This window comes from Rutidosis leptorrhynchoides, chromosome 1 (assembly GCF_046630445.1).
Source record: "Rutidosis leptorrhynchoides isolate AG116_Rl617_1_P2 chromosome 1, CSIRO_AGI_Rlap_v1, whole genome shotgun sequence".
NCBI classification, from domain to species: Eukaryota; Viridiplantae; Streptophyta; class Magnoliopsida; order Asterales; family Asteraceae; genus Rutidosis; species Rutidosis leptorrhynchoides.
In genome coordinates, this window is record NC_092333.1 from 274,836,203 (window position 1) to 274,851,493 (window position 15,291).

At 32.6% G+C, this 15,291-nt stretch overlaps 1 non-coding gene across 1 annotated transcript; it reads left to right on the top strand.

Annotated features, from left to right (window-relative positions):
* Nucleotides 1–14,004: 14,004 nt before the first annotated feature.
* Nucleotides 14,005–14,112, top strand: LOC139887421 (small nucleolar RNA R71). The gene has a single exon (XR_011773254.1). It is a non-coding gene; the product is annotated as a small nucleolar RNA R71 (small nucleolar RNA).
* Nucleotides 14,113–15,291: the final 1,179 nt, after the last annotated feature.

Below are 15,291 nucleotides of genomic sequence, written 5' to 3' on the forward strand. Positions count from 1 at the left end.
ACCCTCTAAGTTCTGTCTTGAGCTTATTGACCTCGGTTCTGGGACGGTACTTCTCGTTCATCAAGTGCTTGAATGCTGACCACGGTAGTGCGTACGCATCGTCTTGTCCCACTTGCTCCAGATAGGTATTCCACCATGTTAATGCAGAACCTGTGAAGGTATGCGTAGCGTACTTTACTTTGTCCTCTTCAGTACACTTACTTATGGCAAACACCGATTCGACCTTCTCGGTCCACCGTTTCAATCCGATCGGTCCTTCGGTTCCATCAAATTCCAAAGGTTTGCAGGCAGTGAATTCTTTGTAGGTGCATCCTACACGATTTCCTGTACTGCTAGATCCAAGGTTATTGTTGGTATGTAGCGCAGCCTGTACTGCAGCTATGTTTGAAGCTAGAAAAGTACGGAATTCCTCTTCATTCATATTCACGGTGTGTCGAGTAGTCGGTGCCATTTCCTTCAAAATAGTCAAATGGAACAAGTTAATCATACAGAATATTAAGAGTAGTTAATAGTATTTCGTAGCATAATATGAACTCATTTATAAAAGCTTTTTCTTCATATTAGCGTTTTATAAATTTAAATTCGGGTAGAACCTACCCGTTAAGTTCATACTTAGTAGCTAATATACAATTCAACTACTACAATTCTATATGAAAAACTGATTATAATAATATTTCGCGTTCAAACTTTTATACAATATTTTACAAACTTACAATACCGCTTATTTTACATAAAGCATGAAATATAGCACACAATAACTTTGATACAAGATAGTTGTGAAGATAATTCTAGCTAGTACACAAGTCGTTCAGCAAAGGCAATAAAGACACGTAATTCATACGTCCAGAAACAAGTCATGCATTCTGGTTTTACTAGCATTACTTCCCATCCTTGGTCTTGTGGAACATAACCGTTATGGCCATTGATAAGACAGTGTGTTGTAACGTCGTCAAAGGGACGAGGGTTACGTAATGTCCAACAGTCCCGTAACAATCTAAAAACCTCATTTCTTACCCCAATTACCGACTCCGTCACTTGTGGGAACGTTTTGTTTAATAGTTGTAGCCCGATGTTCTTGTTCTCACTTTGGTGAGAAGCGAACATTACTAATCCGTAAGCATAACATGCTTCTTTATGTTGCATGTTAGCCGCCTTTTCTAAATCATGAAGTCCAATATTCGGATATATTGAGTCAAAATAATTTCTTAACCCATTGCGTAAAATAGCATTTGGGTTCCCCGCAATATATGCGTCAAAGTAAACACATCGTAACTTATGGATTTCCCAATGTGATATCCCCCATCTTTCGAACGAAAGCCTTTTATAAACTAAGGCATTCTTGGAACGTTCTTCGAATGTCTTACAAACTGATCTCGCCTTAAATAGTTGTGCCGAAGAATTCTGACCGACTCTAGACAAGATTTCATCAATCATGTCTCCGGGTAGGTCTCTTAAAATATTGGGTTGTCTATCCATTTTGTGTTTTTATACTGTAAAATAGACAAGAGTTAGATTCATAAAAAAAAAAATACTTATTAATACAAGCAATTTTTACATATATCATAAAGCATAAGCACACTATATTACATATATTACACCACACGAATACAACTATCTTATTCCGACTCGCTTGTTTCTTCTTCTTCGGTTTTGGTTCGTTTTGCTCAGTTTCTAGGGATATATGATGTTCCCCTAATACGAGCTGTCATTTTCCACATTGGTTTAGAAAAACCTGGTGGTTTAGAGGTTCCCGGGTCATTGTTACAACTTAAGGACTTCGGGGGTTGACGATACATATAAAGTTCATCGGGGTTGGAATTAGATTTATTTATTTTTATGCCCTTTCCCTTATTATTTTCTTTTGCCTTTTTAAATTCAGTTGGGGTACTTTCTATAACATCATCGGAATTCTCGTCGGAATCCGATTCATCGGAGAATTGGTAATCCTCCCAATATTTTGCTTCCTTGGCGGAAACACCATTGACCATAATTAACCTTGGTCGGTTGGTTGAGGATTTTCTTTTACTTAACCGTTTTATTATTTCCCCCACCGGTTCTATTTCTTCATCCGGTTCCGATTCTTCTTCCGGTTCCGATTCTTCTTCCGGTTCCGACTCTTCTTCAGGTTCCTCTTCGGGAACTTGTGAATCAGTCCACGAATCATTCCAATTTATATTTGACTCTTCATTATTATTAGGTGAGTCAATGGGACTTGTTCTAGAGGTAGACATCTATCACATAATATCAAACGCGTTAAGAGATTAATATATCACATAATATTCACATGTTAAAAATATATAGTTTCCAACAAAATTTGTTAAGCAATCATTTTTCAAGTAAACACGGTCGAAGTCCAGACTCAATAATGCATCCTAACAAACTCGATAAGACACACTAATGCAAAATTCTGGTTCTCTAAGACCAACGCTCGGATACCAACTGAAATGTCCCGTTCTTATTGATTAAAAACGTTCCATATTAATTGATTTCGTTGCGAGGTTTTGACCTCTATATGAGACGTTTTTCAAAGACTGCATTCATTTTAAAACAAACCATAACCTTTGTTTCATCAATAAAGGTTTAAAAAGCTTTATGTAGATTATCAAATAATGATAATCTAAAATATCCTGTTTACACACGACCATTACATAATGGTTTACAATACAAATATGTTACAACAAAATAAGTTTCTTGAATGCAGTTTTTACACAATATCATACAAGCATGGACTCCAAATCTCGTCCTTATTTAAGTATGCGACAGCGGAAGCTCTTAATAATCACCTGAGAATAAACATGCTTAAAACGTCAACAAAAATGTTGGTGAGTTATAGGTTTAACCTATATATATCAAATCATAATAATAGACCACAAGATTTCATATTTCAATACACATTCCATACATAGAGATAAAAATCATTCATATGGTGAACACCTGGTAACCGAAATTAACAAAATGCATATATAAGAATATCCCCATCATTTCGGGACACCCTTCGGATATGATATAAATTTCGAAGTACTAAAGCATCCGGTACTTTGGATGGGGTTTGTTAGGCCCAATAGATCTATCTTTAGGATTCGCGTCAATTAGGGTGTCTGTTCCCTAATTCTTAGATTACCAGAATTAATAAAAAGGGGCATATTCGATTTCGATAATTCAACCATTGAATGTAGTTTCACGTACTTGTGTCTATTTTGTAAATCATTTATAAAACCTGCATGTATTCTCATCCCAAAAATATTAGATTTTAAAAGTGGGACTATAACTCACTTTCACATATTTTTACTTCGTCGGGAAGTAATACTTGGTCACTGGTTGATTCACGAACCTATAACAATATATACATATATATCAAAGTATGTTCAAAATATATTTACAACACTTTTAATATATTTTGATATTTTAAGTTTATTAAGTCAGCTGTCCTCGTTAGTAACCTACAACTAGTTGTCCACAGTTAGATTTACAGAAATAAATCGATAAATATTATGTTGAACCAATCCAAGACCCAGTGTATACGTATCTCAGTATTGATCACAACTTAAACTATATATATTTTAGAATCAACCTCAACCCTGTATAGCTAACTCCAACATTCACATATAGAGTGTCTATGGTTGTTCCGAAATATATATAGATGTGTCGACATGATAGGTCGAAACATTGTATACGTGTCTATGGTATCTCAAGATTACATAATATACAATACAAGTTGATTAAGTTATGGTTGGAATAGATTTGTTACCAATTTTCACGTAGCTAAAATGAGAAAAATTATCCAATCTGGTTTTACCCATAACTTCTTCATTTTAAATCCGTTTTGAGTGAATCAAATTGCTATGGTTTCATATTGAACTCTATTTTATGAATCTAAACAAAAAAAGTATAGGTTTATAGTCAGACAAATAAGTTACAAGTCGTTTTTGTAAAGGTAGTCATTTCAGTCGAAAGAACGACGTCTAGATGACCGTTTTAGAAAACATACTTCCACTTTGAGTTTAACCATAATTTTTGGATATAGTTTCATGTTCATAATAAAAATCATTTTCTCAGAATAACAACTTTTAAATCAAAGTTTATCATAGTTTTTAATTAACTAACCCAAAACAGCCCGCAGTGTTACTACGACGTCGTAAATCCAGTTTTACGGTGTTTTTCGTGTTTCCAGGTTTTAAATCATTAAGTTAGCATATCATATAGATATAGAACATGTGTTTAGTTGATTTTAAAAGTCAAGTTAGAAGGATTAACTTTTGTTTGCGAACAAGTTTAGAATTAACTAAACTATGTTCTAGTGATTACGAGTTTAAACCTTCGAATAAGATAGTTTTATATATATGAATCGAATGATGTTATAAACATTATTACTACCTCAAGTTTAGTAGGTAAACCTACTGGAAGTGACAAGAAATGATCTAGCTTCAAAGGATCTTGGATGGCTTGAAAGTTCTTGAAGTAGGATCATGACACAAAAACAAGTTCAAGTAAGATTTTTACTCGAATTAAGATAGTTTATAGTTATAGAAATTGAATCAAAGTTTGAATATGAATATTACCTTGAATAAGAAAGATAACCTACTGTATATAACAAAGGTTTCTTGATCTTAGATGATTACTTGGAATGGATTAGAAAGCTTGGAAGTAAATTAGTAAACTTGAAGGGATTTTTGAAGTGTTCTTGAAGTGTTCTTCCTATGATGATTATATCTTGATTCTTGAAGTGATTTTTGATGAAGATGATGATTAACTACTGAAAAAATACGTTCACAATAGTGTGTGTGAGTTGAGAGAGAATTAGAAAGAGAATTGGAAGTGAAATGGAGTGAATGATGAGTGGTAATTGGTGAGTGGTGAGTGGGGTTAAAAGGAGTTCTAGTTAGTTGACTAGCTCATGGTAGAAGTTAAAATTGATTAGTAATACATGACATAATCAAGAGTGGAATCCCATGCTAGTTCCTATTGGTATATACCCATAGTAAGTACGTTTTGAAGCTGTGTATAATACGGGTAAGAATACGACTAGAATTCTTGATGAAAGAAAAGAATGGGAAAGTAACTGTAACCATTTTCGTTAAGTATGAGTGTTTTGATATATGTCTTGAAGTCTTCCAAAAGTATTTTAATACATCTAAATACACTACATGTATATACATTTTAACTGAGTCGTTAAGTCATCGTTAGTCGTTACATGTAAGTGTTGTTTTGAAACCTTTAAGTTAACGATCTCAATTAATGTTGTTAACCCATTGTTTATTATATCTAATGAGATGTTAAATTATTATATTATCATGATATTATGATATATTAATATATCTTAATATGATATATATACATTTAAATGTCGTTACAACGATAATCGTTACATATATGTCTCGTTTCGAAATCCTTAAGTTAGTAGTCTTGTTTATATGTATATAACTTATTGTTAATATACTTATGGAGATACTTACTTATCATAATCTCATGTTAACCATATGTATATCCATATATATATCGTCATGTCGTTTTTACAAGTTTTAACGTTCGTGAATCGCCGGTCAACTTGGGTGGTCAATTGTCTATATGAAACATATTTCAATTAATCAAGTCTTAACAAGTTTGATTGCTTAACATGTTGGAAACATTTAATCATGTAAATATCAATCTCAATTAATATATATAAACATGGAAAAGTTCGGGTCACTACAGGTAAGGAGTCGAGAACCTATACACTACACCATATTTTTCCATGACTTTCTCCGTAAGTTGATTCACAAAATGCGTTCCTTGATCCGAGATCAACGCTTTTGGAACCCCAAACCTAGCAAACAAGATTTTTAAGAACATAACAACAAAGCTCGCATCATTTGTTGGCAAGGCTTTAGCCTCGGCCCATTACAATACATAATCAACCGTTACTAAAATGTAAAGGCATTTATTCGAGTTTGAAACGGCCCCATGAAATCTAGGCCCCAAACATCGAATACCTTGCATATTTGAATTCGGGTTTGAGGCATTTCATCTCTTTTCGAAATGGAATCGGACTTTTGACACGAATTATAACGTTTCACTAATTCATGGGCATCCCTGAATATAGTGGGCCAATAGAAACCCGAATCAAACACCTTTTTCGCGGTGTGATTCGGTCCAAAATGGCCACCCGTGGGCGCACTATGATAACTTTTTAAGATATCCCGGGCTTCTTGCCCATACACACACCTCCGGATCACTTGATCCGCCCCTATGCGGAACAAATCCGGGTTTTCCCAAAAATAATACCTTAGGTCATTGAAAAATTTCTTCTTTTGTTGATACGAAAGACCTTTTCTCAAAACATTTGAGGCCATATAGTTTGCAAAATGGGCAAACCATGGAACCTCATCTACTAACTCAATCCCCATCAAATGTTCATCCAAGAAAGTGTCCCGAATTTTGGACTCATCTAATGGTTGTAGCCCGGGGTCATCTAACCTAGACAAATGATCGGCCGCCACATTCTCGGCCCCCTTTTTATCCTAAGAGAAGAACCCACCTAATTAGCCTATGTTTCGAATCTTGTTTTTGAAAAAGATATCGCAACGCGGAGTGGTCCGTGTATACGACCGTTTTAGAAAGCACGAGGTAAGATCGAAATTTGTCAAAAGCAAACACTACCGCGAGAAGATCTTTCACAGTGGTAGTGTAGTTCAATTGTGCCCCGGTCAATGTCTTACTCGCATAATAAATTGGTCAAAAGTGTTGGTCAACTCCTTGACCAAGGACGGCCCCAAGCGCATAATTGCTCGCGTCACACATCAATTCAAAATCTTTATCCCAATTGGGAGAGATAAAAATCGGTAGGTTAATGAGCTTTTCCTTAAGTAAGTTAAACGCCTCGATGCAATCATCATTAAACAAGAAAGGTTGGTCCTTTTCTAGCAATTTGGTCATGGGACGGGCAATTTTAGAAAAATCCTTTATAAATCGGCGGTAGAATCCCGCATGCCCAAGAAAACTTTGGATTGCTTTTAAATCTGATGGTATGGGTAAGTCTTTTATTGCGCTAACCTTAGCCTTATCAACCTCGATTCCCGCCTTAGAAATTTTATTCCCAAAACCACCCCTTCGTTTACCATAAAATGGCATTTTTCCCAATTAAGTACCAAATTAGCTTTTTCGCAACGGGTCAACATTTTATCAAGGTTTTGGAGACAATGGTAGAAAGAGTCTCCAAAAACTGAAAAGTCGTCCATGAAAACCTCCATAGTATCCTCTACTATATCTGAGAAATTCGCAAGCATACACCTTTGGAATGTCCTCGGGGCGTTACACAACCCGAAGGGCATTTGGCGATATGCAAAAGTACCATATGGACATGTAAAGGTCATTTTTTCTTGGTCCATGGGATCAATAGGGATTTGAAAGTATCCCGAAAGCCCATCAAGAAAACAATAAAATTCTTTTCCACTTAAACGCTCAATCATTTTATCGATATATGGGAGAAGGAAATGATCCTTTCTCGTGGCATCGTTTAGACGCCGATAATCAATACACACCCGCCATCCCGTGGTTCTGGTTGGGACAAGCTCATTTTGGTCGTTTAAGATCACCGTGGTCTCACCCTTTTTGGGAACCACTTGGACGAAACTCACCCATGGTGAGTCCGAGATGGGGTAGATTAAGCCCGTGTCTAGCAATTTAATAACCTCCTTCTTTACAACATCTTTCATATTAAGGTTAAATCTCCTTTGTCTTTGGACAACCAGTTTAAAGTTCTCCTCTATGAGGATTTTGTGAGTGCAATATGATGGATTGATCCTGAAAGGACCCGTTCATATACATTATAAATGATTCACAATAGTTGATTACATCGCGAGGTATTTGACCTCTAAATGATATATTTTACAAACATTACATTCATTTTTAGAAGACAAACTTTCATTACAACGAAAGTTGACAGACATGCACATTATCCCATAATATATCTAAATTATGATTGACTTATTATCAATCTTGATGAACTCAATGACTCGAATGCAACGTCTTTTGAAATATGCCATGAATGACTCCAAATAATATCTCTAAAATGAGCAAATGCACAGCGGAAGATTTCTTTCATACCTGAGAATAAACATGCTTTAAAGTGTCAACCAAAAGGTTGGTGAGTTCATTAGTTTATCATAATCGATCATTTCCATAATTTTAATAGACCACAAGATCCTCATTTTTCATAAATATCATTACACTCGCAAGTGTATAAAATCCATTCGTATGATGAACACCGAGTAACAGACATTAACATAATGCATATAGAATATCCCCCGTATACTCGCAAGTATGCCATAAATATTGACAATCGCAATCACCATTTAAATCGAAGTACTAAAGCATTCCAAATTCCAGAATGTGGTTTGTTAGGCCCATAGATCTATCATTAGGATTCGCGTCAATTAGGGGCCATTTCCCTAATTCTTAGGTTACCAGACTTGAAGGGGCGATATTCGGTATAGTAATCCAACCATACAATGTAGTTTCAAGTACTTGTGTCTATTTTGTCAAACATTTATAAAAGCAGTGCATGTAATCTCAGCCCAAAAATATATATTGCAAAAGCATTTAAAAAGTGAGCTAATGAAACTCACGATACGATATTTTATAGTAAAAATATGAATACGACGAAACTGAACAATGCAGTGTTGGCCTTGGATTCACGAACCTATATCATTTGTGTATTTATTAATATACATAGTTGTAATCGAACAATTATATATATAAATTTATTAATTATATCATTTTTATATTAATATAATATATGTTTCATATATTCATTTTATATGTAAAAATATATTAAATTTTGTTATGTTATATCTAGTAAATATATTTTTATACATATATTTATATATATTGTTTGTTTAGTTAAAACAGTACTTTAGTAATATTAAGATAATATTTGAAATAGTGATGATACTAATATTAATAATAATGATAGTTTTAATAATAAAGACAAAATGATAATTTTAATAGAAAAGTTAATTTTAAATAAAAAGATGATAACTTTAGTAAAAGAGATAATTTTTCTAAAAAGGATACTTTTAATAATAATAATAAAATGATAGTTTTCCTAAAAAGATCATTCTCTTAATGATATAATAATTTTTAATAATAATAATTCTAATAAGGATAATCATATTAATAATAATACTGATAATATAAATAATACTTCTTATGATAATAATAATAACTATATTAATAATGATAATATTAATAATCATACTACTTAAGATTAATACTTATAATGATGATGATGATGATAATAATAATAATAATAATAATAATAATAATAATAATAATAATAATAATAATAATAATAATAATAATAATAATAATAATAATAATAATAATAATAACAATAATAATAAGTTTTGAAAATAGAAATTAAAAAAAACTACCTTTAAAAGAGTTTCTAAAAAAAAAGCCCCAAACCGGGCTCAAACCCTCGACCTCTCGCTCACCCGACACTCTACTGAACCACTGCTCCATTTCTGTTTATCTGTTTTAACTCGTGATCTAAATCAAGTTAACTCGTTTTCTCTTTTTCATCTTTTTCTTCTCAACTCCAAATCGACAGGAACACAAAATAATCAAATCAACCAGTTTTCGTTTTGAACTACGATATTATATTAAACCAGAAACAACTAGCAATGAGTGAATTGATTTATCAAAACAGGAAGAGAATAAAATAAAATAAAATAAAAGCTGTATAGCTTCCTGATGAACATGATGAACTTTATATATGATTTCAATTTTTAGACTGTTTCAGATCATGAGTTCAACATGAACTAGGTTGAAAATCATTCACATAAACTTCATAAATCATCAATTAAACTTGAAACGTAAAAATGAAACCGAATTTTACCAAGAACACTTCGGTTGACTTTTAGAAATTAAAGTTTGACTCTAAAATTCGAGCTTGATAGATAAAATTGAGACTTTATATTTTACAGACAGTTTGAGTAAAAGATTCCTAACAACATTGCATTAACACATTTTGAAATTAAATTCGAACTCGTTCAAGTTGAGAAATGAAAGCAAAAACAGAGAATACGCTGTGTTCTTGTACTTTTCTATTTAAATTCGATAAATTAAAAATTTTTAAATTGATAAATGATAATGGTAATGAAAAAGAAACTGAATGAGGTACTCCATATCATTGAACTCTTCGTTTAATTTATAGTCAAGTGTCGACAGTAAAAGATTTGATCAGAAAAGAAATATGAATAAAAAAAATATTAAAATAGATATAGATGGGTAACTGAATTTGGATATATCTGTTTTGGATTTCGATTCTTATTAAAAGTTATAGACAAGAAACAAAAATTTAAAAAGCTGATGGGGATGTCAAACAGAATACGAGCTGTTATATATATACAAGATGATTAATCGTATTTATATATTTATATAAATATATATTGGTATTTGTATCTATATATATCTATCTGTATTTTGTATATGTATATATATATATTTGATTATAAATTGTATATTACAATATTCATATATCTGTGTTTGTATACCTCTTTTATTTATAATTCTATATTACTATTGATTTTGATAATAATAATAATAATAATAATAATATTACTAATGATTTTGATAATAATTACAATAAAATGTATAACAATAATATTATTAATATTAATAATACTAATTATAATAGTATTAATATTTTTAATAACAACAATAATAGTAATAATAATATTACCATATCAATATATATATATATATATATATATATATATATATATATATATATATATGAAATTTTTTTGTACAAAATTAATATACTATGTATACTGTATTAAATATTCAAATATGTTATATGAATATTACATAATTAGTAATATGTAATGTTAATATATTAAATGTAATTACAAGATAAAATAAAGTTATTTTATTGATAAACATTACCTCCATTATTAATATTAGTATCAGTATTATTAATATTATCGATTTAATACATAATATATAAATAAGAGATTTGATAAGTATAAATTGTGTGTGTATATATATATATATATATATATATATATATATATATATATATATATATATATATATATATATATATATATATATATATATATATATTTACATAGATGGTTTTTAATATGAGCTTAATTATTTTGTATCATACTTTACATATTTGATTCTGATGTTTCAATTATCTTATTATTTCACATTATTATATATATGCTTACGTTTATATATATATATATATATATATGTACATATATATATATATACATATATATATATATATATATATATATATATATATATATATATATATATATATATATATATATATATATATATATATATATATATATATATATATATATATATATATATATATATATATATATATATTTCTACAAACAATTATTCATGAATCGTTGGCAATGGTCAAAGGTTACATGCATCCAGGTAAACAGTTCAAAAATTTCTAGACTCAATATTACAGACTTTGCTTATCATGTCGGAAACATATAAAGATTAAGTTTAAATTTGGTCAGAAATTTCCGGGTCGTCACAGATCCCCGGGATATCCATGGTCTTCCATGAAATTGCTTTATGGTGAGACTTGAGAAGTGAAACAAGCTTTGACTTTTGGTTAACGGTGAGTCTAGATGAGATGATCACCGGAAGTTGACTTGACTCTTTAAGATATGCATACTCAAGATGCTCGGGGAGCTCTTTGAGCTCAAGTGTGGGACGTTCTTCCCATGAGGACTTGATTCTAAATCTATCCTCATTAGGAATAGCCTCAAATGACTCTTCTCAACTTGTTTCACTTTCAAACTCATTATCATCGACACTAACATTCATCAATTCTTTAAAATCGGCTTCTAAGTCCACAATTTCATTTTCAAAAATTTGCTTGAACCCCGAGGAATCAACCCCCAAAAGCTTTTTAAGCTCCTCATCAACATAAAGGTCAATATGGTCAAGGGCATAACACTCATCATCATCGGTGTTGCTCGGTTGCTTCATAGCTTCTCGAATATTTATGGTCACACGCTATTCACCAACTCCAATGTTGAGTTGGTTGCGTTGCACCAAGATGATGGTGTCAACGGTTGCAAGAAATGGTCTACCTAAGATGAGGGGGACTTGAAGGTCCTCCTTCATCTCCATGATAACAATATCAATCCGAAACACCAAGGAGTCAATGCTAACCAAGATGTCCTCGGCGATTCCAATAGCGGTGTCAAATGAATGGTTGGCCAATCTTATACGAACTCGAGTTAGTTTAAGAGTTCCAAGGCTAAGTCTTTCATAAAGTGAGTGGGGCATTAGGTTAATACTTGCTCCCAAGTCGGCAAGTGCATTGAACACTTCCAATTCACCGAACTTACATGGGAAAATAAATTTTCCCGGATCACCTAACTTCTTAGGGATTCTTGGCCTTGACGCAAGTATCTTATTGCACTCCTCTTCAATAAAGAATGATGTTTCCTCATGATATTTACCCCTTTGAGAGATTAACTCTTTGATGAAGCATCCATAATTGGGCATCCCTTTGAGCACGTCAGTAATAGGCAAGTTGACCGAAACATTTTTCATCATATCTTGGAACTTTTTGTATTGATCTACCAACTTATCCTTCCTTAAAGCTTTTGGATATGGAACCAACCTTGTAACCTTCAAAGGCTCTTTACCCTTATCATTACCCCTTTCATCATTACCCTTTGCATCATTACCATTGACCCCGGTTGAGTCAACCTTTTCTTTATCCTTCTCCTTGCTAACCTCGATTTCCTCCTCAATGAAGCTTGGTAGTGGTTCTTGGGTGATAAAGGGTTGTGGTTGTGGATCTTCAACTCCTTGAGTGGTTAGACCGATTCGAGTGGTTATGGCATTGACGTTTTCATTTCGGTTTGGGTAGTTAGGGTTTTGATTATTGTTGCTTTCAATAGGAATAACCCTTGTGGTGTTGTTGTTGTTTTGGTTTTGGTTTTGTTGTCGTTTATTGTTGTAGGTGTTTGGGTTAACTTGAGTGTTGGATGGTAAGGTGCCTTGAGGTCTTTCGGCAACTTGGCTTGAAAGTCTCCCAACGGTGCTCTCATGTTTTTGGAATGAGGCTTATTGTTGCTTAAGTTGTTGCTTCAAGAACTCGTTTTCCATCAACAAAAATGCTTTGGTAGTTTACGCCTTCTTAAGAAGTTTTGCATAATCTCTTCTAGTCCCTTAGAAGGTTGGAAAGGTTGGTTGTTCGGTGGATTTTGTTGGTTTTGTTGAATGTAACCTTGGTTATTTTGTGGATGACTATAATCTTGGTTTTGATAACTTTGATTTCCTTGGTAAATTGGGTTGGAATGGTTATTGTAAAATTGATTGTTGTAATTTTATTGGTTTTGGGATTGAAAGTTGTTTCCTCGTTTTTGGTTGTAATTTGAGTTGTATCCTTGGTTGCGGTTTTGGTTGGTGAATCCGGGTGGTGCATTGGTTTGAGTGTTGAACGACACTTGTTTTTGGTTAGGGTTGTAGTAGCTTTGGTTTGATTGATAAGAATTGTTTCCTTGGTTTGAAGTTCCTCCCTGTTGAAAGTTTTGATTACTCACATAATTCACGTGAGTATCTCAATTCATAGGAATGTCGTCCAAGTCAATGTGGTTGCATTGATTGATTTGGGGATAATTTTTGGTGAAGTGTGGTCCTTCGCACCTTTGACAACCGACTTGCATCGCGACTATCGATTGTTGTAGATTCTTCAACTCTTTCCCATACATTTGAAATTGATTGTTTAAGCTTTCTAAGGTAATTTGCCCATCATCACTCTCCACTTGAGCTACACTCTTCTTTGTCAAATCTCTTGGTGAAGGTGCCCATTCATATGTATTAACCTATATGTCTTCTAGTAAAATTTCTGCCGCATTAGGTGATTTGTACATAAACACTCCACCCGAAGAAGAATCAAGATATTGCTTAGTCAAAGCATTAGTACCCTGATAGAACGTGATGATGTACTCCTTCTTAGTCAAATCATGCGGTGGGCAAGCTCTTAATAACTTCTTGAAGCACACCCACGCATCATTCAAAGACTCATCCCCTCGTTGAGTGAACCCATTGATTTCCATTCTTAAGCATTCCACCTTTGAAGGTGGGAAAAAGTGATTGATAAATGCATCGGTTAAATCTTGAAAAGATCTAATGGAATCGGATGGAAAATTTCTTAACCAAGCTTTTTGCTTCTCCTTGAAGTGTAAAGGGGAATGTGAAATGTCCCGTTCTTATTGATTAAAAACGTTCCATATTAATTGATTTCGTTGCGAGGTTTTGACCTCTATATGAGACGTTTTTCAAAGACTGCATTCATTTTAAAACAAACCATAACCTTTATTTCATCAATAAAGGTTTAAAAAGCTTTACGTAGATTATCAAATAATGATAATCTAAAATATCCTGTTTACACACGACCATTACATAATGGTTTACAATACAAATATATTACAACAAAATAAGTTTCTTGAATGCAGTTTTTACACAATATCATATAAGCATGGACTCCAAATCTCGTCCTTATTTAAGTATGCGACAGCGGAAGCTCTTAATAATCACCTGAGAATAAACATGCTTAAAACGTCAACAAAAATGTTGGTGAGTTATAGGTTTAACCTATATATATCAAATCATAATAATAGACCACAAGATTTCATATTTCAATACACATCCCATACATAGAGATAAAAATCATTCATATGGTGAACACCTGGTAACCGACATTAACAAGATGCATATATAAGAATATCCCCATCATTCCGGGACACCCTTCGGATATGATATAAATTTCGAAGTACTAAAGCATCCGGTACTTTGGATGGGGTTTGTTAGGCCCAATAGATCTATCTTTAGGATTCGCGTCAATTAGGGTGTCTGTTCCCTAATTCTTAGATTACCAGACTTAATAAAAAGGGGCATATTCGATTTCGATAATTCAACCATAGAATGTAGTTTCACGTACTTGTGTCTATTTTGTAAATCATTTATAAAACCTGCATGTATTCTCATCCCAAAAATATTAGATTTTAAAAGTGGGACTATAACTCACTTTCACAGATTTTTATTTCGTCGGGAAGTAAGACTTGGCCACTGGTTGATTCACGAACCTATAACAATATATACATATATATCAAAGTATGTTCAAAATATATTTACAACACTTTTAATATATTTTGATGTTTTAAGTTTATTAAGTCAGCTGTCCTCGTTAGTAACCTACAACTAGTTGTCCACAGTTAGATGTACAGAAATCAATCGATAAATATT